This window comes from Emydura macquarii, unplaced genomic scaffold (assembly GCF_026122565.2).
Source record: "Emydura macquarii macquarii isolate MOO-44397 ecotype Brisbane River unplaced genomic scaffold, CSIRO-AGI_Emac_v2 contig_3019, whole genome shotgun sequence".
NCBI lineage: Eukaryota > Metazoa > Chordata > Testudines > Chelidae > Emydura > Emydura macquarii.
In genome coordinates this window covers 157,465-181,986 of record NW_027133156.1, presented here as the reverse complement: position 1 = coordinate 181,986, position 24,522 = coordinate 157,465, and the positions used below count along the sequence as shown (strand labels likewise).

The following is a 24,522-nucleotide window of genomic DNA, read 5'->3' as shown; positions in this document are numbered from 1 at the left end:
TCATTTTCATCAGTGTAAGTCAGGAACAACTATCTTTAGTTGTTAAACTTCTTGTTGGTACAACTGATGTGAAATCACAATTGGATCCTATATATTGTTGCTCCTAAATCTTCTAAGAATGGGTTCTTCTTACTACACCAAACCCTCAGTTGGAGACTGATCCAAACTGGGTTCTTGAATTATCTACACCCTTTTCTAGAGTTATAACTTTTCCTGTTTACCCCAATACATTCCCACTCTTTACAAAAGGTGACATTGTGGACATTGGGGTGGGGTGGGGGGTCAAAATGATAAGTGAGCATCTATTTTATATTTGAGAGACACAGTAATGGTAATGTGTGAATTAGCTGATGTCGAACATCACTCTTCCTTCTGTTCAGAACTCTAGTAGGTCACCTCCACAAAGCACCAAAATCCAGTGAATATTGAAAATACTTAGGTCACTGCTGGTTCAAATCTCCCATATGATAGTGTAGCATGATATTCAGTACACCCAGAACTGTGAGCCACTGTCTTACATTTCGGCCTCAGCAAGAGTGAGCTTTCCTGCAGCTAAGATTGTATGTCAGCTCTCTGCCACACCAGCCTGTCTTCCTTATGAGCAAAATCCTCGAGACTTTGCCAGTCTTAACCTTGCTTTGCATGTAACTTACAGTGTACTCTAGGTTCCGAGTTCCCTAGAGACGTCTCTCTGGAATGTCCAGCCCTCTCTTGGAACACTCAGGCCTTGTATACACCTGCACTTATGCTGGCAAAACTTTTGTCATTCAGGAATGTGAAAAAAAACCCACCACTGAGCAACGTAAGTTTTCCCGGCCTGCTGACATAGATACCACCACTCATTTAGGTGGTTTTGTTATGTATGCAGGAGAGCTCTTTCACGTCTACATAACACAGCTACACAACCGCTCTTACAGTGGCACATCTGTACGGATAAAGCTGTGACACTGTAAGTTTTAAGTGTAGACTAGCCCTATCAGAAGTTATTAGATTCATTGCTCCTTTAAACAGACAATACACTGCTTCTCGTTAATTTAATTGGGGTTTCACAAACACATTTATTTCAATCACAGCACTGTCTTGGTTTATATTAAAAGTAAAACCAGTTTATTAAACAAAAGTCATAGGTTTAAATGTTACCAAGTATAAGAAATAAAAATAGAAATGGTTACAAGTGAACAAAAGTACAAATATGCCTTTAAGACTAAAACCTGATTTAAGTCTCTCGTTCAGAGAAGTTTCTCATCAAGTCTCTTTGCCAGCATGGTTGTCTAGATTGTCTGTCCAGGACCCGTCACAGAACTTCAAGTGCTCGGTTCCCTTTGTCTCCTGAGGTGAAGGATAACTTAGGGGTTTTTTCCCCCTCTCTTTGTAGTCCAATAAATCTTTTAAATGGATCTTCTGAAATGTGTCACCAGGTCAAATTCCTTTCTTCTGGTGGTTGTGAATGCCATGCTATCTGGTGTAGACTCTGTGCTGTCTTCTCACCCGCTGGTGACTTTTAAAATGCAAATAATATCTTCCTGAAATCTCCAATACAAATGAATAGTCCATTGAATTTGGCCACCCCTGATTTGAGGTGATGGCCTCTTTTCTTTGTCTGCAATAAACTTGTTTATGAACTCCGCTTGACATACCTGGTTTAAACACCTTTTTAGTCTCATATTTCCAGCCCATCTGTACAATTCTGTGTGGGTTGACTATACATACATCATGCAAGAGCATTAAGAATCAGTGAGTTATTAGTTTTCCAATGATAATTACATTCCACCTTTTGGGTAAATATCATGACAACAGTGTTCCATCTGGCCTTAGGGTGCTCTAAGCATCACAGATAGAATTGTCTTAGTTACAAACTGGAAGAACTATATAATGTTTCAGTGAGCTCCTATATTTTGAAGTTTTCTGTGAGCACCCAGACACTATGGTAATAATGGGCACCTTAAAATCCGTGTAAATAATAAATAGAGTCAAATCATGAAACCTTTACATTATCTTCTTCTCAGTCCTTACTTAAGCAAAATTCCCTTTGACTTAACTGAGTTTTCTCTGGGTAATGACTGCATAAAAACATAAAAAATGAATAAGAATTTCAGGATTTGGCCCATCATATTTAAATCAGTTTATGTGGAACCTATATGCCTTCTACACCAGTATTCATGCTTTCTCAATGTTGTGGTACCTTGTGGTAGACATTTATACATTTGACAGCTAAGGCCCTGGTTCAGTAAAACACCCCTATTTAGGACGGTACTTAAGCACCTCCTTTAGTTCTTTCCTAAATCAGGGCCTAAATGAGTACTGCGTTTCTGTGAGCTCCCACAACGCTATTGAAGGTTTATAGGAGTAGAAAAAGAAAATGAATAGTGTAGTTGTGTCTAGAAAAATTAGCAAGTCTAGTGGGTGAGCTAGACACAACAGAGCACATAAACCATGCTGACACATGGTAAGTATGCCTAAAGCATGCTTAATGAAGCTGGGAGAAAGTACCAAATATAAGAAGTTGATAAAAGTCACTTTGTATAGTGAAGATGATCAAGTACTATCTAATTCTGAATTGTGGGAGAACATTCATCTAACCATACTAGGTTTTCTGTTTTCCCTGTCTGTTGATTCTTTTAAGTTTGACTACATAATAAGCAATGTATAAGGTTTTTTTGTGTGTGTGTTAATTATTGACACCTCTTTTCAGTCTCTCTTTATATTTTGTTTTAATAAGATGACAGGTAATAGAGCGGTAGACCATCTGACAGCTTGCTGAGGGATATTTGAAGAGAGAAAGCCTGGGGATAATATTCTAACTGGACACTTGGCTGATCTGCACTGGATGCAATCTGACATTTGAATAATAACAGTTATTGAGAAACGTTCAAAGTAGAGAACTGTGCGGGAGTATACTGCCCAGGTGGATCCCATTTCAATTCCTTGCACACAAATTAGTAAACACTATGGTCAGTTTCTCCCTTCTCTCATATGTGGTACTAATCATTTCTTCCTTGGATGCTCTTCCCCTCTGAGACATATTGAAAGGGAATGTCTTCCTCGGAATGTTTCCCTCATTGGCCACTATTGAAGCTAACATAGTAGATTAGATGGACTTTCAATCTGTTCCAGGATAACATTTCCTATATTCTTAAGATAACAACGGTCTATCAAAAATGTCCTTATTTTTATACTAATAACACATTAGATTATTAAAATATACCCATCAGATATGGGCCAAATTATTTGACCAGCCCAAGACGGAAGGTTATTAATCAGTTGTTTCAGTTTGGGATATATGTGTCCTAACAAGCTCAAAGGGAGCAAATAACAGCACCATTTTATTTCTCTTAACTCTTTCATACATTCAATCTAGTGATTGTAGCAAAAGCAAAGCACAATGTGTTTAAGATCGATGTCATATAATAAAAGCAATTTTTGTATTAAATCATATTTAATAAAACATGAAGATATATGCAGGCCCTGCAAATGAATGTGTGAGCTCCTGCATGAATTCTTGGAACTTTCTTTTTCTTGTCTCATTTTCTTGGAATGATGAATTAGTGACTCAAATAACTACGGGGGGAGTTAAAATCCATAGGCTAAAGCGGTAGCTATGACCTGATCCCACTGCTTCAAGTTAGCTTTTAGGAACGCTTTCCGTGCTTCTTTTTTTCTCCTCTGTGATTCATCAACCTTGTTCTGTACGTTTACCTTGGCATTACAATTTGTTCCCTATATAGCAGATGTTTTTTAAAAGCACCCCTTTCTCCCGCAGCCCTCTGTGTTTCATCCGTGGCAGACAGAAGGTGAGAGACACACTGCTACTGTCCATTTCACGTATATTCAGACTCTCGCTTGCATGCTTTGTTTTCCAGCTCTCATGCTGGACCTGGCACGTCTGAGGCATTATATCAGCAAGAGGGAAGGCTGTTGACGATGCTGCCGAGCCCTTCCCTTCTCCTTTGGGAAATCGGCTTCTTAATTTTTGATAGAGAGGGAGAGAAGGGTGAGTCCGCCGGCTGCTATGACTCGGCTAAGACATTCCTGAGCTGCTGCTGGCGCTGTAAGACAGGAATGTCGCTCCCGGGCTGCCAGCATGGCCACTAACTATATACTCAGCTAGCTCCAGCCAGCCTTCTGTTCCTCTAGCACGCGTCCCTCTAGCCATCCATTCCTATATATCTGTCCTGACTGCCATCCACCGCTCCGTCCATCTGTCCCAGGATCCCTCCCTTCTTGTATACAGCCTCCTCTCCCTCCACCCCAGCATCACCCCTCGCCCTCCATCCAGTCCTTCGCAGAGCATCAGAGGAGCCGCAAACCCGGCTGAGCCGCAGCCCGGATAGCATCCCTTCCCACCGCCGGCACTTGAAGGACAGCGGCCGCAGCAGCTCCCCCCACCTCCACGCCGGCGGCGCTCGACCAGCTACAGCAGCCGCGTGCAAACCCGGAGCCTCTTGGCGGCGGCGCGCTGGGCGGGCAGAAGGACCAGCTCGGCCACCCGCGGGCCGCGCCTCGCCAGGTAAAGGGGAAGGCGGCGGCGTGGGGCGGGGCGTGGCCACAGCTGGCCTGACAGCTGCGAACAGCTGGCGAGCTCTCACGCAGGCACCAGCTGCCAGTGACAAAGGGGCTTCTGCTGAAAGGGACTTGGCGGCACTCAGCTAGTCCAACCAACGTGGCTTTCCTCTCGGGCCCCAGTGCATTTTAGGGAGGTTTTCTGTGCATTACAGTGCTTCGGGTAAGATCAGGGCTGAGCCTTGAAACCGAGGAACAGTTCGCCTGAGCCATAACTAGACACAGAGACTGGATCGTCGACCCAGGTGCTGTGCCTTTATTCTCATGTCAGGTACTCCAGGGTGCAAATGACCGGAGTAGTTGAATGTAGAAAGTTAAAGGTTAGAAAAAGATTGCCACGCGTCTGTGGTGTGTCCAGAGAGACATCACTGCTCCGATACACTTTTTACATCGAGGTTTGTTGGTGTGTTGTATGCTTCAAAGGCATCATGCTCTTTCCTCATCTCCGGATCAAAGATCTGGAGACACTATGACAAGCATTTTAATAAAACATAAGTGCCTTGTTCCTTTTGTTCCCCGCACTAAGTGCCACGAGTGACCACTAAACGGTGAAAACGACAATGATTGGATTAGAAAGATTATTTCTCATTCGTTTGATGTCTAATTAAGTGTTGTATGGGGTGGTGAAACAAAATCAGTAGCGTGGGCTATTTCCGGTGAACTCCTGGGGTTTCTTTATTTCCCTGAGGTCCGAAATAGATGTATCTATATTTACACGGCCTTTTTTGCTTTAATTATTTTAAAGCGACTTTCGAGAGACGTCAGCTAACTATTTTACATGACAGTGACTTACCTTAAGGTAAAGAGAGGGTTTAAAGGCGCGATTGCGGAAATCTTTGGGTCGCATACACACGGACATCAATATAATTACACAAATAAAACACGAATTGCTTCAGTAACTCATTAAGATTTCAAACACCCATAAGAACGGACATACGAGTCCCCTAGTTCTCCCCTTGACGGTCCGTATGAGAATCGTGCAGAATAAAATAACAGCAGCACGGGGTGCCTGCTGGATTTCTCTGATAGTCCGCAGAGTATATTTATGACCAGGAAAGAAAATCAAGGACTTTTCTGTGAATCTTTGATTTAAAGGGCACGTAAACCGCCCTAACACACTTTGTTATTGTTGACCGGTTGATTTAAGCGTTCCTCATTGGCATATGTATTAGAGATTTATTTTACTCGAGCTCTTGTAGGAAAATTGATTTATATTCCAGAAGTGCCTTTGCTTTGGAATGCATTATATACAGTCATAAAGCTGGTATACAGTGTGCCAGTATATATGCCAATACATGTGCAATAAAAGGGACCTCTTCTGCTCCATACCTAGAGACTTTTAAAAGAATTACAGTAAATTGGGTACAATGATGGCTCTCATTTCTAATTTACAATTAGCAAACTTTTATTGTTATTTATGATTATGTGTTAACATTCTATACGTGTTGGTCCGTTATGTCTAAAACATTAATCCAATCGATTTTTGTTTGAGCGCAATGAGCCCCCCTCAGTGCATCTTCTCTGCCTTTTGTTTTTAAAAGCGTTATGTGTACGCGTGTGTTTAATTTGGAGGCTTAATTAAATGCGTGACTTGGCTCGGAGAGGCGCTTACAATACCCCATCTTGCTGACGCTATGGGCCCAAACTTGAGGAAATTGGACCTGATCCTGAACTCATGGAAGTCAATGGAAAAATTCCCATTTTCTTTAATGGAAGCAGAAGAATTGTGCCTTGTGTGCAGAGGAGAGGGGGGACAGGGGGACGGACGGGAAATGTATGTGAGCAGCATAAGAAAATAAGAACCGGCCATACTGGGTCAGACCAATGGTCCATCTAACCCAGTATCCTGTCTTCCGACCGTGGCCAATGCCAGGTGCTTCAGAGGGAATGACTAGAACAGGTCATCATCAACTGATCCATCCTGTTGGCCATGCCCAGCCTCTGGCAAACAGCAATCCCTGCCTATCCTGGCTAATAGCATCTGAGCCAACTCCACATCCTGTGTCCCAAAAAAGGTAACACACAAACCCGGTCTGTAAGGGCTGTGCAGTTGGGGCATTCTGTCACCAGCCCCAGAAGTGAGGTTGGGGGTAAGGTGTCCATATATCATGTTTGAGGGAAAAAAATACGTGTACCAAGGCATGTTGAGGTTTAGCTGGTTTTGAGGCTTCCTTTTCGGTATGGGGGAGAAGGAAGGGGGGAGGGAAGGAATGTTCTCAGATACTGGAAAGGGAAGTTCCCACATATACTTGGAGATCTTTCCTTTCCTTTCCCAGTTACCTTCAGGAATTTTCAGTTACCTTCCTGCAGTTTGGGGGTCCAGTTCCAGCCCATGCACTGGTCTAATTGTTAATAAAGGTAATTGGGACCACTAGAGCCAGTAACAGCCGTTTCATGGTCCCCTACTAAGACACAAAATTGGTAGATTATATAGCTATTAGATAATGGGGTACCTTCCGCATCCAAGACCCCCTTCTGCAAACTTGACAGTTAGGTTCAATTGACTCCAAAAGTGGCTCTAAATTGGTGGAGTGTGAATCCACTATTTGGGAGACTATCTGTCTTGCAGACCTCCATCAGCAGGAGCTGTTTAGGCCCACTCCCGCTCCCACTGAAGTCAACAGAAGTTCTGTCATTGACTTCAGTAGGAGCAGGATGAATTTTCATAGGGGAGCTCCCTGGTCAGGTGAAGCAATTGCTGGATTCTCAAAGGGTGAAGATGGGGGTTGCAGTGTCCCTGTCATGCAGGATGCCTTTGCTTGGCTCCGGACAGCATATCTCCATCCCTAACTGCCCGGATTTCCTGCTCCAAGCTGGGTGAGCTGGCTAAGGCGTGAGTATGACCTGCCAGTCCAGGTCCAGTACGTGAAGCAGGCGTAGGTACTAGATTTCTGGCAGCAGATGGTGATGACCGTGCTCGGGACCTACAGCAGGCTGAGACAAGAGACTGTTTGCAGAGCCACGTGTAAAGATCCCGGCACACAGCTGGTGATGATGCCATGGCCGATAATCGAAGGAAGGGCTTAGCTCAGCAGAGCTAGCAGTGCAATTATGAACGTGTTTCCTGAGTACAGACAAAAGCCACCCTTCTCTGCGATGGCTGAGGCGCCACACGTATTTGACGCTGTGCTGGAAAGTGGAAAGGCATCTGACGGGCGTGAGGGAGAGAGATGGGGGCAGGCAGGCCAGGAGGATTTCACTGCTGCTCCTGCTGTGCCGTGGTGCTCCCTGGGCTGCTCTCTCTGTCCCCGCAGCATACACAGGGGCTGCCCTGGGGCCGGGAGCTATCCGTGGGGATCTGGAGACCGCCACGGCAGCAAGCCGAGAATTCCTGAGCACCAGGACCGGCGCGAAACGCCAGATGATCATGCTCAGTGCCAGCCGGGCCGAGCACAGCGGGAAGTGTATTCCAGCGCGCACAAGCACGGGCCCCCTCAGCTCTGGGCTACTGCTGCAGGCACGCAGCCCAGTTCAAATCACGCGAAAGCTTGGCTCTTCCGCAGGCATGTCGCAGGACCAAGACGTAGATTTCCCACCTGCAGCCAGCATCACCCATCCGCCTTGCCGCGGATCGTATAGGAAGTGAGCTGGGGGGCGAGCGCGGAGCCGGGCTGTACCCGGAGCGCTCATGTGGGGAGGCCGGCTGTGTGAGGTGTTGGTGTTGGAGACTCTGGGTTTGGGAGCCCGGTGCACTGTGTGTGTGTATGTGTGTGGGGGGACGGGGGGCTGATGACTGGTTCTCACCGCTCCATTGTATGTATTGTGGTGTGTGGTAGAGGGGCTAGACCAGAATCGCCAACGTGTGTGGGGAGCCAGTCAGGGGTTGGATGCCCTGGTTGATTAATTCTTCCTTTGCTTCTAGGTAAGAGACTTAGAGCAAGGAAGCAACCTGCTGGAGACCGAGATCGGAGGCCGTGTGGCCTGAGACCTCTGTATCGAGAGCAGCTGAGCAGAGCCGCGGACCTTAGGAAAATGCAAAGGGCAATAGCCCTACTCCACAGTCTAGCCACACTAGCCTACCACAGCCACTGGGGGAGCACCGCAATGTGCCCCACCACACAGCCCCACTGTGTGTCACAGCCCCGCGGCAACACCACAGCAGGCCCCACCTTACAGCACTGCCTATCGTGCGGGGGGCAGTATTCTCATCGTTTCCTTGTGCTCCCCCCGTCAGTCTGTCTGCAGCCCTGTCTCTCTTCTCACGTTTAGATTGTGAGCCATTTAGCACAGGGCGTGTCTTTTTGTGCTGTGTTGGTATAGCACCTAGCACAATAGGGTCATTGATCTTGATCCATGACTATGTCTCCTGTGCACTAGAAATAATCACCCTCCCCCCACGCTGGATAGCGTCCCCCTCTCCCCACATAGCCCCCTGCAACCCTCAAGTCCCACACTTCCAGCCCCTCCTACGGGGCCACAGCTCATCATGCTGCTGCCACCCCCTGATCCCCGATCACCCCCCAACCGCCCCCCACTGCATACCATCCCTGGTTATTGTGTTACTGTGCCTTGTAAACCCTGACCGTTGCTTTTTTGTTTGTTGCTTAAACATTTCCTAATAAAACGTTTATACCTGCAAGGGTGCACCACACCCACACAGGACAGTGCCAAAGTGCCACACTATATCATGCCACTGTGGCCCTTCCACACAAGAACAAGTCACAATGGTGCCACAGTGTAAAATGCTCAGTGACATTTACCCTGTCACCATGCAAGTGTACTTCTTCCCACCCTACTATAGAATGCCAGGCCACACTAGGCCATGCGAATGGGCAGTTGACACACCACAGTACAGGACAGGCGGGACCACCCAGAAAGCCACATCTCCCCACTACAAAGGAGACTACAGTGCTTTGCACCATACTGACTGCACCATCGCAACTGGAGAGAAAACGGGGGTCACTGGCGAGAAAGTGGGGCCCACGCACCCCTCAGTATGTCACAGGCCACAGTGGCTGAAAAGCTTATTTCTCTGTCGTTCTGCCACATTGTAGTAAACATCCTGTAACTAGGTACAGTGGGAAGACACGCACTCCTCAGGCCGTCACCAGGTCAGTGGCATACCCCCACATTATGGTATATTATGATATATACGGTATATATAATATATAATATGGTATATTACTGATGCTGGGTCAGAGAAGGAGCTTGGCAATTCGGGATGTGGCTGTTGGGAACAAACAGGCCTTATCACCTTGCAATCTCTTTGATACGGGATGTAGCAGTGACTGCCAACTAGTTATGGGCCAACTAGCTGTAGTCTATAAAGAAGCCCTATGTTGATGCCTTTGAAGGGAGGAAGTAAGCGGAGAGAGCCGCTGAAGCTTTTGGCCCCGTAGGACTGAGTTTATCATTAAGAAAAGCGTAGACAGGTGCATGGAGTGCAAACGATATCTCTCGTCGATCCTATCATGCACTGAAACAATACTCTGATTTGGGATCATTCTCATCCTGAAATTACTGCGACCCGAAGCCAGCAGTCCTGGCGAAAATGGCAGAGGAGAGAAAGCGGGTGGAGGGAGAGATAGAAAATGGTTTATGAAGATTATTTCATCTGTTCAGCCATTCTGTCACATACGTTTTACTTCAGGGTGTGCTGTGAAACCAGATGAAACCAATCTATACCTACAGAGTGGAGTTTAAAAAGCTACTATTGGTGCTAAATGTGAAATCTTTTGTTAGGTCTTTATTTTATATGTAGGCCTATTTATGTATTTATTTAACTGAAAGATGTGGATGCTGCCACCGCAACTCCCATCTCCCTGGAGAAACAGATGGATAATCTGGAGCCTGAAATTACATTCCTGCAGAGAGTACACAGTGAGGTTAGATTTAGAGTTTCGTTGTTTTAAACATCACTTTCCAATCTTTCTGTTCTGGAAGCTCTGCAGAAGTATCGTATTATTTACCATGTACTGTGTGTGTGTTTCTGTCAGAACAAGACATTGAAGATTTGATGAAACAGATATACAGTGCTTCAGCGTGTGTTGATGTCTCCTGCTCAATCCCAGACCTGGCTGCTGCTCTGAGGGACATTCAGATAGAGTATGAAGGAATTGCACCAAGAACCTGCAGGTAAAATTATACTTCATCGGATCTGTAAAATGAAAATATCTGTCAGCCTTTGCTGATAAAAACCCTTGTTCGTGACAAACATATTTAATATATTTACTATTCCATCTTTAGAAACAAACATAGACAACATAAAGATATATCTTCATCAGAGAAATATTTCTCCTACTACGTTTTGGAGAGAGAGTCCAGGTTCAATGGCTGTACAATGCAAGATTAATTTACAAATTACAAGTTAATTTTGCTTATCTTACTCACACTTATCTATACCCCTCCATACAATAATCGGCAATAGTCTCATTACTTTAAACATATTTATGTATTAATAAAATAGCTGAAACACGTATGTGTTTTCTTGCGTTTCTGACTATAAAGATTCATGTTCGCCATATTCTGTTTAATTTCCCCTCAGGAAATAGACGAGTGGTACAAAACCAGATTTCTTGACTTTAATCAAGCTTCCACAAAACATAGCGAGAATGTGAGACATTTCAGGGAAGAAACAGGGAACTGCAAAAGAAGTGTAAGTGGATTTGAAAACCCCTTCCAGCTTATGTTATGTCACTTCTAATGCAATCCTTTGTTCTGATTTCACTAAGTTAGGTAATGTGACAGTCGTCTGATATTTTTTCCAGTAATGGTGGTCTTTTAGGCTATATTTTGCAAGGAGGGAGGTGGACTGGAGGAGTGGTGACTCTATCTATGACCCCATGTCAAACCGGTAGAAAGCAAACATGAATACTATTTTATATATAAAGTAAAAATTCGGCTACTTATTAATTCCCCCATCTGAAATCAACGTGAGGTCGGTTCAGATCATTTGAAAAAATGACGGACGGGCTTAGGGGACAATTAGTTTGCAAGAAAACATATCTTGTTTGAAAGAAAGTGACACTTCTAAAGACAGAGAGCTCCTTAGTGTGGAGTCTGGGTACCATTTGGGGTAGATGTATTAAGCTTTGAAAAACATAGGGAAGTAATAGTTGCTAGGTAAGTTTACGTTTTAATTTCCAGCATAAGGACAAATACTAAGTTAAGTGTCAGAGACTTAGGTGTTATTAAAAGTCATTATCTTACTGATCGCTAGCTCACTTTGTCAGGTAGAGTCCGGGTACAAAGTCCAAACCTCCTCCTTAACCCACAGTTTAAATAAATAAATAAATATATAAATGTCTCCAAACCTCCAACACACCAACTTATTATTTCAAAGGATTTTCATTTCTGGGCCCCAGAAACCTCCTCCCAGTAAAACTTTTGCAAGAGAAACAAATGCAATATCGAATTTCAAGTAAATTCATTTTATTTTGATTTCCACATACTTTGGCCAGATAGGAACATATTCAATTTCCCTATGGCTTAGATTTCTCCTATATTAAGTGTATGTTTGATACAAAGAGGGTGTGCCCAGTGCCAGCATAGAATATGGGGGATGCAGACATGCAGGATTTAGTGCAGCACAAACTGTTCATATTGGGCAGGTGTTTAAATTGGCTTCAAGCACTACCACCTGCCAAGTTACAGGTGAGATTCATTTTGAAGTGTATGATTCATTTTTACAGTATGATGCAGCGTTACTAAAACCGAAATGGGTGGTGGCAATGGAAACTTTTCTCATTGCTGTCCAACTCATCTCAGTTCTTGGGATACTTCCCGACGCAAAAGACACGATTCCAGGGCTCAAATCCCCAGGCCTTTGACTTCAATGAGGCCAGGATTTCATGTCAGAAGTAAACAGATCGCTGATTTCGTATTTCACTGTTTTGGTGCTACAGATTAAGGCCGAGGAAATGGAACTTGAAGCCCTGAAGAACGGAAATGCAGCATTAGGAACTCAGATCAAGGAAACCCAAGAGAAATACACAGAAAAGACTGAAGAATTACAGGTAAATTACACTTCGGAGGTTTTTATGGTTTCCTCTTTGAAAATATCGAATTAAGCCAATAGGTAAATTAAGCTCATATAAAGCTATCCTGAATTTTAATTATTAGGAGTCATCTTGTGGAATGGGCAGTCTTAAATACACACATTTACTGACTGCCTTGGTTAACTCTGAAAAGCAGGAAACCTGGCACACCTTTCTCTTTCCTGATTTCTCTTTGCTAGTCCTTTCTGCAATTAGCAAGATGTCTTTACACTGTAACATTTGCAGAGCTCACTCCGGCACATTAACACCCTAGACCGGCTTTTGCTTAATTAACTGCACTAGTTGGATAGGGTCAGACGAAAGATGTTTGTTGATCTTTTGTTCAGGAGAAAATAAAAACACTGCAAGAGGAACTGAAAACAAAGGAGGAGAAAATTGCCCTCCGCCTGTGTGAACAGCAAGGTCTCCTGAACGTGAACATAGCTTTGGACGTTGGGATCGCATATAGGTTAACCACACACGTGTAACCACATATAGGTTCTGATGCTGATGCAGAAGTGGATTTATGCCAGAATCACACGCGACCCTCCTTCGCTATTGGTGCTTTCTTTAGCTCGCGGGCTCTCCTTCATTCCCGATCTTACGGTGGTTTTGGTTTTTTAAAAGAAGCTGATTGAAGGTGAGGATAGCAGACTGGCGGCCTCTATGAGTGGGATCCATCTCACAGGCAGGATGACAGGCTCTATGGGGAGGGCAGTGCCGTTGAAAGCATTGCGAAAGACAGGCTGTAGACACCACCCACAGCAAACCTGGGTTTATCAGGTAAAGGAGTAATTTCGACCGGGATACGGACTGAAAACTAGGACAAAAATGCAAGGGAATAATCCCTCCCCCTCCTGAGATTCAAAGGATAGAGGAAATTGTGTGTCATTACTGGGACTCTACTTCAGTATAATATTTTCTATCACACATCTAAGTAACGACTGACCATGATACTGATGTAACGATACCCCGAGAATAATCCACCAGGTCTTGCACTGTATGTGTATAATAATATTTCTGACCCTGTATCTTCAGCTAACTTTGCATCACTACTGATGCGTTTGCACGGTCTGCTCGTGTCTGTGATTTGCATAGGGGGTTATTATTGCTTCATTGGTCCCTTGGAATTTTCATTCTTTTCCTCACCGTTTTTCATTCATTAACAGTATTTTTCCTTTAAAACAGTTGAGACAGACGAAGCCTAAATCCAGGAAGACACCCGAACGAAGATGCTAAGGATTACTGGTGCTGCTGCTGCTGAGAGCTAAGAAGAATACAGCAGGATGATAATTTGCTTGGGATCAAAGAAATGAGAGTCAAATACCACACGCTTCAATCTTCTAACTTTAGCGCCTTTAGTCAAACAGCATTTCCAACTATGCATGGTTTTTAAAACCTGTTTTGTCGCTTTTATTAAATTAAATAAAATTATGAGCATGTATTTTTTGCCTGAGTTGGTCCCCTTTTCTTCTGCTCTGTTTAATGATTATCTAAAGCAAGGCATTGTGCATTATTTAACAAAGGTATTTGTTAGCCTTTAAAGGACCTGACAGTTGTTATAACATTGTGCATCTCTGAAACATTGACTAGTAACCTTTCTTTCAAGAAGTGTCATGTAGTCTAACCTTCTGAGAAGTTTCCATCCCGAAAAATCACTAAGGTTACTGAAGATAAATGAATAGAAAACAGAGAAACATGTTAATTAATTAAATCTTACATCTATCACGCTTGAAGTAAAATTTTACAAAAGAAGACCTGACTTTGCCGGAATAATTTCCATTCCCATCTTTTAAAAATGATTCGGCTCTAAACTAGAAGCTCACATTGGGCTTCTGAGCAGAGTCCTATTGTTTTTGTATTATATATTTTCTTATCTATGTCGCTACACAGACACAAGAACAAGTATTAATTGAGAGAGAGAGAGAGAGAGAGAGAGAGAGAATGCTTTTGATTTATCTTTTTGCAATGTTATGGAAAGGATTGTTAAGAAACTCTGATCCTAATATCACAACCAAAGTTATAGTTTCTCAAACAAAAAACACTGCATAAATCAAAACCTCTGTCAGCTCTATTTCTGAAAGGTTCACTCAGGGAAGAATTACAATCGATTCCAAAGAAAATAAACGGATCTGGCTAAAATATGCGTCCGCACTTGCAGGAAACCATGAAGCATTATAAGGAGTCACCACATCAGCACCACTGTAGGGATACTGATAATAACATACTATCCACACAGAAATATTGATTTGCGCGAAATCCAGGCTATTTGACAACAATTTCGAAGTTACATCTCAAGACTAATCAGAATATAGTACCCCTCTTTTACAAAGGCGACGTGCTATGTTCTGTGCAACACAAACTTGAATGTTGCATGCCAATAAAGCCTATTTCAATGTTGGCAGGCTACTTGTTTAGTGCTAACAGGTCCTGCTCTGAGCAGGGGCTTGGACTAGATGACCTTCTGAGGTCCCTTCCAATCCTAATCTTCTATGATTCTATGAAAATTTACCTTTATTTCTGTACTGAACATCGAACCGATATGCATGTTCCCTTCTAATGACGGAAATAACTGCTGCTTTCCCCTGTCATCAGAACCGACTAATGTCATCGTTATTGAATGATAGGATGATATTTTTTTGTATTCAACACCCGTAGTTATTATCAGAAGTTGTATAATGCGCCTGATTCTGGATTCCTCAGACAATTCCGCTCCTTTTCTGCCTTTTAGATAACGAGCTCCATAGGGAGCTCAAAGATGTATCGTTTTGTCTTAGCTCCGAAGTTTTGAGTACTGACGTTAAAAGGAAGCACGTGGGACAAAGAGTCCCAAGGCTGGTCCACTGCAGTGGAGTCTTGGTTTAAAGAACATGCCCCTTCATCTCCTAAGTACCCACAAATACCACAGGTCCACTGAAGGGTAGCTCCATCAGTGGCTCGTAGTTAAGATGGTCGGGACATAATCCAATGCTCCAGATGTCCCTAAACCACCAACTGCCGGAAGCTGGGCCTGGAAGACAGGGGATGCCAGAGACAGAATACTGGGCTAAATGGACCAGTAGTCTGACCCAGTATGACCGTTCTTATGGGTTCTTATTCCCACTAGCAGTAAAATCGCTTAGTGTTTATGCGGCAAACCCTCATGAGCTGCCACGGCGGCCTGGACACAGTTGGAATCAAAGCAATCTAAATAGTTTGCATTAACAGCAGCATGCCACAAAGGAGTTTTGCTTGCTTCAGTTGTGTATTGGGGCGATTCATAAGTGAGTGTCTGTAATTTTGATACTCATGTGAAATGAGGGCCACGTAGACCAAAATTTGATATGACCACTGGCGCAATAGTACATAATGACAGCTTCAGGTGTTTTGTGATGAAAAGGAAAATATTCTTCTGCTGGGAAGTCATCTCACGAGACAGATTTTTGTTATAGTTTCCAGAACATAAATAAATATTTAGCCTTCTATAGAAGGCCAAAAAAAAAACAAAAAACAAAAACAAAAACCAACCCAGTGGAAAACCCAGACATAGAGTGTAGCTCCACCAGAGGTGCAAAGTTAAGACTTTGATTCTCCTTTTAGAATGAGAGATATGGCGTCATATGTTCGTGTTTTTATTAATCAAGAGCATCAATGCAAGCAACACCACATCGTCCGCATAGGGAAGCTCGATTCTTGAAAAGTGTTAGCTGAATGTTAGTGTGCCTGTGTTGAATACGTATCACATTTCTTTTGAAAGCGCGGTCTGAGAATTCAATAATGCTGTATAAAGTCCATATTTGCTGACTTTTTTTTCCATTGTGAAAGCACAGGTATGTTTTTAGTGGACCCAATTCTGCAAATCTGTATTCGTGTGAATAGTTTCTACATATCTGAGTAATCCACCGCAGCCAATGGGCTGCGGCGAATAATGGCTATTGGCAATTTCCTAAACTGTGTCCGGCTAGGTTTCCCCTTACATTCTAGTAGCAAGACTTGGGGAAACGCAGCTTTTAAATATAATGCTAGTAACTCTTCATGGGAATAAGCAACAATGAATAGGAGAACACTCTTGGTTCTAAAATTGAGGATGATCAAGCACCATCTTAAAACAAGAGATGTCTGGATTCAGGTCGTTTTGAAAGCAGGTTATTTCAAGCCTGACTGGCAAAGATTTTAAGGAGATAAGATTGTTTAAAAGATTCCGTGGCAGAGGCATCCGCAAGCAAAAAGATCTTTCTTTCTAGTTAGGCTATTCCCAGAAAGTGTGAAGGAGCTAATATATGTATCTGTGTGTGAGTGAAAGAGAGAGAGAGAGAGCAACTTTTGGGTTAAAGGCTCTCTCCTCTGTTCCAAAGGCACATTGTAATACTTAGTTTCCTAGATGACATTAGATGGGAAGAGGGCAGCTGTTCAGCTGCAATTTCAAAGTATTTTTATTTAGGATTTTTTTAAAAACCACAACAATGAATAATGAGCACCAAGATTTAAATTAACACTACAAGAAAAGTGCCTCTTGAAAGATGACACCTATGAGCTGCTTTAGCTTGCTTACCACAAAACCGTCAGCATCGATAGCTTTTTCAGTTTGAAAAATATGACAGGAATGAAGAAAAAGGCATTGTACTTCCTCCTGATGTACTTTAAAACGAGATCTGAAAACAGACTTATCCACAGAGCCTATACATTAGAGGTAACGTGGGTTTAAGCCTTGGTTGTTTTATGTATCCATTTAGTTTCCGGTTTCAGATATTTCGACTGTATTAAAAAGAAGTCAAGTCACTTTAAGCAGGAACCAGAGGAGAAACCTTCTGTTTATCAAATTCATTAATTAGAGAACTGCATATACTAGAAAACTACGCGGTTTCTTCCCCGCCCGCAGACTATTTCACCATGAGGAAATGTTTACCAGAGTGTAATGAACAGTTTCTGATGGCTGGGTTTTTGCAAAACTTCCATTTGTCCTTGCTGATAGTCATGTCTTGCAAAGCAGAAAATGATGAAACCCTTTACAGCATTATATATTCTCATTAAAAATCCCGCTCCCTTACAGCCCTTTCTTCGTCTTACTGGCAAAACCTATCTTTTTCCCCATTTAGATCATTACCAGCCAGCCAGCCAGCCCTGTCTGCCTCTCTGGTGCCGCCACAGAAAGAAATCTTCCTTCCAGCAGCTACTATCTCTCTCGCTCGCTCCTCTCTTTCTCCCCCCCATACTGATGGTTTTCCTGGCTTTCCTCAGAACAAGTGCTGAATTCAATGAGAGATTAAGGGGTGAAATTATAATCAATCTGACTGTCCCGAGCACAGCATTAAGATGCACATTTATTTACAGTAAGGACATTAATGGAATGGGACCCAGGAGATTTGGGTTACACGCCCCAGGCTCTGCTACTTGCCAGTTCTGTGACTTTGGGCAAGTCATGTCCATGTCTCGTGCCTCAGTTTCCCCATGTGTAAAATGGGAATTATTCTACTTGCTTTGTAAGGTGCTGAGACATCTATGCATGAAAGCACTATATAAGAGCGAGGTGTATTATTATTAATATGACTAGCGGTATTATTTAATATCCAGTAACACTATATTATATTATATTATATTATATTATATTATATTATATTATATTATATTATATTATATTACGGTGCTGTTCAGGATGAAGTTTATCAGAAAAGTAAGTTTCATATAATAACTACAATTACTCAGAAAAATATAACATTCTACAAGCTATACGAACCCTCATAAATTATTGAGGAAAAAGTTACACAGTGAATAAAGAATCGAGCTAACCATTGCGGAGGGATATTTGAGTGGGGAAGTTTGGCAGAATGTACGCTTTTTGATGATATGTTTTAGCTTTCTGTATGTTCTACAATTCTACCATTTCAGCATACTTGAAAATAGCAAGCTTTCCACTATTTTCAGAGAAGTAGTCTGAGAGAGAGAATCAGTGAAAATATTCGTATTAGAAGAATCCCAGCATGCAGTCTTTATACAGGAAAAATCATATTGAAATTGTCGATTGTTTTGTCTGCCTAAAAGCTTCAGGATCAGACCATTTAGGTGATAAAACAGCTAGCATATTAAAATGCTATATCAATACTTTAAAGGAGTATCACATTCATTTCAAAATATTAGAAGCCGGTATAAAACAAAGGTATCAGCGGACAAAGAAAGGTTCAGAAATATTTCCTGGTACATTTACGAACCATCGAAGTTAATCTAATCACCAGTTTACCTTTCTGTTGTTGAATAATACATGTAAAAGCTTCATTTAAGTGTGCGCTATGTCAAAAATAAGCAGTTTCTTTCACTGTGTTTCTACTGGCCTCACACTGGGCTTCATCCAAACTCTATGCAAGCCAGTGGAAAGTCTCCCATTGACTGCAATGGGCTTTGGATCAGAACCATTGCCTGCATTTGCTATACTTTGCCAACCATAAACAGATCTGTAAAGTCTAACAGAGAGACCATTTTACAAAGGAGGAAGAGGAAGAGAAGGACCTGGGTGTATCGGTTGATCACTATGAGCCTCTAGCTAATGTGATGTGGCCGTGAAAAAAGCGAATGCGGTCCTAGGATGCGTCAGGAGAGGTATTTCTAAAGGGAGGTGTTAGTACCCTTACACAAGGTATTGGTCAGACCTCATCTGGAATACTGTGTGCAGTTCTGGTCTTCCATGTTTAAGAAAGATGAACTCAAACTGGAACAGGAGCAGAGAATGGCTACTAGGATGATCGGAGGAATGGAAAACCTACATTAAGAGAGGACACTCAGAGAGCTTGGCTTGTTTAGCCTAACCAAAAGAAGGCTGAGGGAAGATCTGATTGCTCTCTATGAATATATCAGAGAGATAAATAAGAGGGAGGGAGAGGAGTTATTTAAGTTCAGCACCAACCTGGACACAAGAACAAATGGATATAAACTGGCCATCAGGAGGTCTAGACTTGAAATTAGAGGAAGGTTTCTAACCATCAGGGGAGTAAAGTTCTGGGACAGCCTTCCAAGGGGAGCAGCGAGGACAAGAAACTAGCTGGCTTCAAGACTGAGCTTGGTAAGTTTATGGAAGCGATGGTAAAATAGGACAGCCTAATTTGGCAATTGACTGATCTTAGATTACTAGCCATAAATATGCCCAATGGCCTGTGAAAGGATGTTAGATAATGGGGGTTCTGAGTTACTACAGATAATTCTTTCTGTGTGTCTGGCTGGTGAGTCTTGCTCACCCGCTCAGGATTTAACTGATCGCTATATTTGGGGTTGGAAAGGAATTTTCCCCCAGGGCAGATTGGCAGAGGCCCTGGGGGGTTTTCACCTTCCTCTGTAGCATGGGGCAGGGATCACTTGCTGGTGGATTCTTTGTACCCTGAAGTCTTTAAATCATTATTTCAGGACGTCAGTAATTCAGTCTTAGGTTAGGGGTCTATTACAGATGTGGGTGGGTGAAGTTCTGTGGCCTGCAATGTGCAGGAGGTAATGGTCCCTTCTGGTCTTTGAGTCTGTCAAAGGCCTTTACTCATCATCACTCCATAGAGAGACCCCTGATGAAGCAGATAGGAATTTTTTCTGAGTAAGGAATGCTAGACATTAATATATAGTATTTAGAATACACTTACAAATTAGGATGTAATATCTGGAAAACAAACAAACAAACAAACAAACAAACCCTTTCTTGTGCTGTGTACCCACTCCTGTCGTGTACTTCTCTGGGATACATCAGTAGCAATTCATCCAACTTGTAATTTTATACCAGTGATCAGTTATGTAGTGGAACAATGTTTCAATGAATAAATTCTTATATCGGATTACAAACCTTGTTTGTGTCAATAGTTCATGACTACATAAAGCACTAACAGGAAAGTACTATAGAGACAAGATGAAAATAACCAGTCTGTAATACAATGAGTGTCGGTGCTTGGTTATTCCTAAAATTTTGTATCTGTGCTGATTATTTCTTCTCTCTGATACAGGGCTTGACATTTATTAGTATCAAATCTCCCATTTATCTGCAGTTTTCTCTGTTCTAATCTACACAGGTCACTTTGCGGTTTGGCTCGGTCATTTTGTGTCATTGCTATTTCTCCTATTTTGGGGTCATTCACAGATTTGATCATAGCTTAATCTAAAGCTCAGGAAAGGATGAGGTTGCCTAGGGGCAGAGTATAGAAGGAGAAAAGGAGAGAACAGCTGAGAAATCCTTGAGGGCAGCAATAAAGTGTTAGAGGGATGCGTGGTCAGAGGAGAACCAGGAAAGGTAGGGAGCAGCTTCCGGGACAGGATAATTTTAAAGGTTAAGGCTGGAGAACAAGCCTTGAGATATATCCCTGAAAAGGTCATTGATAACTGATGTGGAAAGTTTCACGGGTATGAAAAGAGCAAAAACTAGAGTTTAGGAAACAAAGAAAGAATTTGGGGAGAGGTATTCAAGGCAATGTGAGTAGCGAGTATGTTCAAAATTAGAGGCACAGGAGAGGAATGGGTATTAGAAAGAAGGCTGGGAGTTGATGGGGTCAAGAGAGGGCCTTTTGAGGAAAGAAGAGAGGGCATGCAGAGAAGATGCTAGAGTCAGAGGGATGCGGTACTGTGGGGCAGAAAAGTTCAGAAATCAGGAGGGCGAAGGTTCAAAATACCAGGTTGAGGAGCTGGAAGCTGAGCGCTGGATAGAAACTTCAGTCAGAGGCCAGGCTGAAGGAGAAGAATTTGGAGGGAAAGGGATGGGTATGCCAAGGAGAGAGACATCGAATTGCATCAATCCTCTTTATAAAAGTCTCAACAAGAAGCCGGGCAGAGAGGAAGGACTGTAAAGTGGAAGGAGGTTTGCAGGAAGAGGGAGCAAATGTAATGAGAGAATTAAAGGAGGAGAAGTAAAGTTGTTTGGCAAGGGAGTAACCGTACTGAATGGAGGAAGTCCACAGAGTCTAGCCCTGGCATAACGTAAATGTAAACATCTAGAAAATGTAAGCAGTAAAAAAGCCCTAATACCAATTTCTCTCTCACCTATGACAACCAAAAAACAGATGAATACAATCCCTGCCATTAGTCACAAACAGTGTTAGTCCCAAGATATTAAAGTTGCATGAACAACAGCAAGGATTCTGTTTGTTTGACTGACTGGAAGACTGCCAGATACACTCCGATGTTGAAATTACTCAGCTGTGCGAAGAAGTGTCATTAAAGAAAATAAGGCAAATATAATGGTACTTTTGAGCAGGACTCTCAGGTGAGTACATGTTCTTTACTAGCTAGTTGGGTCCTGGATTTCAGCAGAATGTCGAATAGTCTTCTCAGGAGGCTATACATAGATAATGACCGCGCACGGAGCTTGAGTTAAAGCTTACAGAAGTCAATTGAAGGACTACCATTGACTCTGATAGGCTCGATCTAAAGCTTTCCATGGATAGCCGTATGGTAGGTAAACATTTGCCTTGTTCAATATAATTCATTCAATGACCAAAACAGAGCATTTTGACATCATTATATGATAGACTTCTTTTTGGTTGCTCTGCAAGGAACCATATGTCTAAACATGATCAACAATAATATTACACCTGTAGAAATGCAAGGTATACGATTCTGACTTTAAAGGTTGATTGCAGGCATTCAAAGGCAGAATCGGCCTTTTATTGCCACATTCCAGCTATGCCATTTCCATCGTGCTATGTCTGGTCACATTTTGTACTACAGAAAATTAAAATAAAATAAGTAATATAGGATCAACAACACATATTTCAAAGAGAAAATACAATGGAACACACTTTGCCCTCGATTCGCGTGCTTAACCCCAATGATGTGAGCAGGAGTTGTGCACAATATGGCCCAACATGTTTGTCTGGAACAATATTAGCCATTCTTGAGTTCAAGAAGGGTCATTTCTTCCAGGGAATGTTATAATTATATCTCAAGGAACAAATTCATCCTTGGTTGAAAGGACAAATTCATCCTATGGAGTTGCACTAGGGATGAATTTGGCTCGTTAGATCCTGGATTTTGCATTTTAGACTAATTTACCTTGAAGATACCGAAAAATATGAGTGGACAGACGGCCTTCCATCGCTTAGAGGAGACGCGAACTCACATCCTGTGTAATCCAACCTCACTTGTAATTTACATTCCTTAAATGTGAGTCCTCCCGTAGAAGAGCGCAGGCTACAAAGGAAACTGTGTGGGGTATGATAATTCTGACAATTTTTTATTCCAAAACTGTCCTTCCCCACAAACTAGATTGTATCAGATCTGGTGGAGGACATCAGAATATTACTCCATGGTTTATTTATTATTTATAGTGTATATTTATAAGATGCCCATTCCCATTGTGTCTGGTTGGTTTCAGGTTTTCAGGCAGGTCGCATAAATGTTGGCCAATAACACTGGGACAAATACTACATTGTGTAAAAGGTGTCATGGGGATCTTTAATGTCTACACAGAAAAGCCAGGAACAGCGTTGTAAGGTCTCATCTCAAACAGTAAACTTCACGGTAGTTAATCCATTCTCCGTTGAAAGGAAGGTCTTAGAGCACTTTGTCTAAATTTGACCTTGTGATTCCAGGAGTCCTGGTGTTTCCCAACATTAAGCTTCATGGAACCCTTATGACAGTTAGGTATGACTGTTGGGAGGCAATGTATGGTCCTTAACTTAACAAAACTTAGAGATATGTGGGGCAAATCTGGATTTCACATTGTTTTCTGCAAAAATGAACTCAAGTATCAACTGACTGCAAAAAATACAGGGGGTATTGGAAAGCACTATTGGACAGTCTTGTCTTTTCAGACGATTAACTAGTTTTAGCTGTTTAGATGCTATTTCGCATTCATTTTGGCTAGGGATAGAAAAATAAGCCATTTATTCGGAGTGGAGTTCATAATATGCAACAAAAGCAACCTTGTCAGGAGAGTGCATGTCGCATGGCTCATTTAGAAACAAGTCATTGTTAGGTTTACAATGCTCTTCAAGATGTCCATTCAACAAGTGCGAACCATCATCCCACAAAGGATCATACTAATGAGTCGTGGCATAAATAGATGCATATTTATCATGCTAAATATATATGCTTTTGGATCAGTAAACATTCAATATAACTTGTAGCCGAACTGTCAGGGAAATTAGAAGGAAATCACACTGGACAGATGATGGATAATTTGTATTACGATTATAGACAAGAGTCGAGCCGACAAAAGATTCCAAGGATCACCAAATCTCAGTTAGATCACTGGGAAAAAAGGACGCTCTGTAAATAAAGGCTCTCTTATTTTATAGACGCTCTACTTCCTTTGATTGGACTTTCTTGGCTAGGGGTTTTGTAAACACTTTCCCTTTTGGGGATGATTGGCTTTGCTGTTTTAAGTGTACTAGCCCCAATGATCTTCCTTCACCATGAGAAAGCTTCTTCGGCCGAATGAGACAATATCAGGAATTCCTGTAAAAGTCACGCCAAGTCAGTGAGAGGTCTGTCAGAGTAAAGACTTTGGAAAGGACTGGAGGAATTGGCCGAAGGGTTTGTATCTTACTGTCAATTAGGACTCACAAAAATGCAGGCCTTTAAACTGGAGAATTCTTTTCACTTTTAAAATAACCTGTTAACAGCCTATTCCGTGACATAGTTAGCTAGCTAAATGCCATGTTATTTCTACTTGTAATATTTGTTTGTTATTTACCATATGGTTTCCAGCACCTAACTATGGATATATGAGTATGATTGATCTGACTGTTATTATTAGTATATGATAATAAATCACTATATAAATTGCTCTATACAATATAGGTTTGATAGGGTACAAAACAAAAAATAAAGAGAGGCCTCATGGCTACTCGTTCACCTCGCTGCGCGACTTCGGCTTTGTCTTTTCCTTAAGCCTTGTGATCCGCCTGTGTGTGTATTTTCCTCTGTAGCAGACCCATCTCTTCTCTGCGGAAGTGCGGGGTCTGGGAGAAGAGTGTGTCCGTTACTCGGCTAGTGGGAGAAAGTGATGCACAGATTTAGGAATAAGGCAATCCTGAATTTGTAGGGCTAA

At 42.4% G+C, this 24,522-nt stretch overlaps 1 pseudogene; it reads left to right on the top strand.

Moving 5' to 3' along the window:
* Positions 1-7,656: 7,656 nt before the first annotated feature.
* Positions 7,657-14,174, top strand: LOC137141198 (vimentin-1/2-like; annotated as a pseudogene).
* The last annotated feature ends 10,348 nt before the right edge of the window (positions 14,175-24,522 follow it).